Source organism: Bolinopsis microptera, chromosome 4 (assembly GCF_026151205.1).
Source record: "Bolinopsis microptera isolate Bmic1 chromosome 4, MBARI_Bmic_1.0, whole genome shotgun sequence".
NCBI classification, from domain to species: domain Eukaryota; kingdom Metazoa; phylum Ctenophora; class Tentaculata; order Lobata; family Bolinopsidae; genus Bolinopsis; species Bolinopsis microptera.
In genome coordinates, this window is record NC_087075.1 from 6204532 (window position 1) to 6208732 (window position 4201).

Below are 4201 nucleotides of genomic sequence, written 5' to 3' on the forward strand. Positions count from 1 at the left end.
AAATCGTTTAGATTCTGTCAAATATTTTTAAGTCTTGGCTGATATGAGATTATCAATAAATAAATATTTTTGTCACATTTAATATTTAAGGTAAAAATATTTCTGTTGTTATATTTGATTTATCACTTTATCAGTCGTAATAAATTACATAATATATAAAAAAATTAAATATATCAGAAGCCAGAACATGAAAACGACGGTGATAATTATTACGACTTTGCTTTGGTTACCCCTAAAAGGTAAGGATAAATTTAGTTTAATGATAAATTTAAATTTTAATAAGTATTATTATACAGTAGCTTACCTCGTTATAACGCGCATCGATGGAGGAGATTATTCCTCAGGAGATAATTTAGCCCAAAAAACCGCGTTATAGCAAGGTCTGCATTTTAACGAGGTTTGATTTTGAAGGCAAATTATCACATACCGAGGTCCGAGCTTGTGTTATAAGAAGTTTTGTAGAGGTAAACACATATTATGTAAGGTCAGTGTTTGGTGCACATATTCTCTTGATGCTATTTTATACTGAAAGAGCTTTGTCATGAACAAATCCATACTACACAGTGCAACTTTTAGTTTATCGTAAACTTAAATTGTAACTTTAAGTACTATTTTCATTTTGCATATTACATTGTAAAAGAGGGAGGAAACCCCAAATACCGCGTTATAACGAGGTCCGTCGCGTCGCTTTATTATAGTGGTCAGGTGCGTTTTAACGAGGTTATACAGCAATATCATTCGGTTTAAGTTAGACAACAAATTGATCAATCAGGATACATATTACACATATTATGTAATTATGTAATGCTGGTTTTTATAATTTATTCAAATCAACACTATTTCTTTAATTTGACTGATTGAAAATGGTATAAATTATAATGTGACAATCTCTTAAAGTGTTCACTACTTCAGGTGCACTAAGACCGGAGGAACCAGGAGAGATAGTACCTGCGTCTGTGTCTCAGTCTGCGACTTATAATAATGACGTGGTTAACTATGGAGCAGATAATGCTATAGACAGTGACCTGAACACCCGGGCTTCTGCAAAATCAGTAGGAGATAATAAGGCCTGGTTTAGAGCGTCTCTAGATAAGGAACACTGCATTAAGCAGGTAGTGCATTATTTGCACTCAGCTAACAACACTCACACCTGCTCTAATGACTCGTGTACCTGTCAGGGAAAGCTGTGTGACAATTATCCCCTCACAGTGTACCATGAAAACACGGTCCCTGGAGACTATGTCCCCTCCGGGTGTAAACTTGGGGACACTATAGAAATAACATCTGAAGTAATTTATGTCAGAGTGCATGAAATAGTGATCATCGAAAAATTAGGTAGTCTATTTAACTCATTAATTTTAAGTTGCTTTTCCTGATATTATTCAGAAATTATCAAATTATGTCATGTCATAGCTTCATAAGTTATACTTAGCTATATTTTTAAAGCGACATAAGATTAAGACAATATTTCACGACAATTAACTAGTTGCGCGATAAAACGACATTCTAAAATTATAATATCTACCGAAGGTTGCGAGGAACTGAGCCTAAAAAACGTCGTATCAACGGAGCCTGGACTTCCTGTAGCACATGGAACACTGATGACGGTACAATGCGAAACAGGCTTCATCAACAAAAGAGGGAAAGCGAGGTGTATGGATGGAGAGATAGTTGGCCTTGTCTATGATGCACCACTTTGTGATATTATAAGTAAGTTAACACCTTAAAAACCACTTAATAAGATTATTATTTAAACTCTTAAATTAATATTATAATAATATGTCATGCACGAGGAAGAGGTACTGCGAATTTCTCGAATATGTTAGCGCGAGTTACTTTGGTAACTAAACCGCAAAGCAAAATAAAAATTTCGAGATTGCGATGAGGCGCTGCAAACATTCCACACTATAAGTATAATTCTGTCTGGTCAACAAAACTTTATTAACATAATAATGGCGCGAAATCTGGCAACAACTCAATAATTTTGGAATCGGTTTAGGTTAATACTTTAGCTATTTTCCTTACCATAGATATCATACGAACCTACAAATAAAAGTTTGATTATTTAGCAGAGTATGGCGGTGATCAGTGAGTACAATGTTCAATAAATGTTGTGTTATGTAAATACAAAAATCTCGACAAGTAAAATATTGATTCAGGAATCATGTTTCTAGATAAATAAACAAATTCGTTGTGAAAATGTACATTATGCTTAAGCATAAAAAGATAAAAGGGTTGGTAAGGCAGTTATTAAGCTATCTAAAATTTTAGAAAAACAGAAGAGAGAAGAAACTTGAAGGAATCATGACCACGGAAAGAAAGATGTCAAGACGGTAAGCATTAATTGGTTATTCTCAGTATCGATAGGGTAACTTTCATTCAATTACGTGGGCATTAGAAAGTCTCAATAAATAAACTCTCAATAATGATAAATATTTAATAGTCTCATGAGGTATTATTCTATTTGAGCGATTGTGTGAAACTCAGCTTAATTGAATAACACATTACTTTAATTTTAATTTCGAATAACACATTACTCTCTGCAGGGACAGTTGGTAAACTGCAAACCAGAATGAACGAAGGTGACACGGAGCAAACCACACACTTTGAACTTGAACAGGTACCACTTCAGGAACTAAACAATCGATTGTATTTGTGTTTGCATTTGAGACCAGTTCCCATTCTCAAATATGAATTTGATAGAACTCAGTTTTCAGTATAACTACGGTCATTTTCTCAAAGATTATTCATCATAATTATTTCTAGTTCTCTAAAAGTCTAGTCAGAGTTACACTTATTTGGATCGTTATCGTAATATTAGTACTTCGTGATATCGATCCAAATTAATTCTAATCAGTTAGATCTTAGCTAAATAGTGCGGACTCAAGTAGGAAGCTTTCAGCTCAAACAAATACCACGGTACGTGCCTAAATAACAAAAACTATACAGCACCGTTAATAAAGAATAAAGGGGCCGTATCAAAAGTTAATTTTTAATATTTAGTCATAACTTTCTTAAGATCTTGAAATTAAATAGCGGTTGTGAAACGTCGCTCTTCTTAAAGGAGTTTTGAAGTAGACTTGTGAAATAAGAATTTCAAATGTAATTGTTTGATTCTATTGATATTTGATTGACTATTAAAATCATCAGCTACTATTTCAGACAACGGACTAGATGAAAACTCTCCGCCGAAAGAAGCGTCAACTGTCTGGAGACAAATTAAAGGACTGACCTTGCAGCTAAAAAACTTGCATATCATATATTTATATATGCATCACTATCAGAGACAAATTAAAATAACAAATTACCCTTACGGCCTTACTCAAACTGATATTTAGTTTAACTTGTTAAGTTATTTTCCAACTTATAGTATCATTATGATATATGGTTTCAAAACATTTTGAACATATATGGTTTCCAAACATTTTGAAACATTTTAAAAATCTATTTTCTTGGTTTAAAAATCGATCTTTAATAGGGGTGAATTTTAATCTACTGCGGCGTATTTTCTATTGAAATGTTATTACAAGATTTTGAAACTTTTATTTGCATTTTGCAAGGTGACAATTGATTTTATCATACCTGTTTGTCTTTGTGCCATTGTAAGGTTAGTATTTATTTAACTGGGATTTTAGGCAATTTAAATAATTTTTCGGTTTAAGTAAGTGGTTAGTACATGAACTAAAACGGTTAGTACATGTACTGTAAATTTTAAAGCACAGTTTCCTAGAACGTCCAAGAAGAAATATACAACTGCTGGATTCAGATTTCAGATGGCTGCATCTACTCTCTTCGCAGCTCCCTTTCTTTACTTCTTAGGGGCCGTTCATATATTATGTAATCACTTATTGGACAATTTTTACGCCCCCCCCCCCACCACATAGCTATTATGTCAAAATTACACAAGCTTAATCATTTGGAAACTCCCCTCCCTCTCGGCCGATTACGTAATACTTGTTTTCGTTTTGAAAGCTGCCTCGTTGTTGCGGGGTTTGTTACCCAAAACGAGGTAGTTGTCTGAGAGATTGCAGGTTGCAGCACCGCCAGCCAAATGGGGGGGGGGGGGGGGGGGGGGGGGGGGGGGGGCTTTTTCCTTGTCCTTCTTCACAGAGCTGTAGATGTAGCCATCTGAATGCAGCAGTTGTTTAGTTATTCTCGTACTTTCTAGGAATGAAACAAAACATATTGGCATGTTGGATTA

General features: G+C 34.3%; 1 long non-coding RNA gene across 1 annotated transcript; it reads left to right on the plus strand.

Moving 5' to 3' along the window:
- The first annotated feature begins 1193 nt into the window (after positions 1–1193).
- LOC134813984 (uncharacterized) lies at positions 1194–1710 on the plus strand. The gene is made up of 2 exons (XR_010160078.1): positions 1194–1335; positions 1531–1710. It is a non-coding gene; the product is annotated as an uncharacterized LOC134813984 (long non-coding RNA).
- Positions 1711–4201: the final 2491 nt, after the last annotated feature.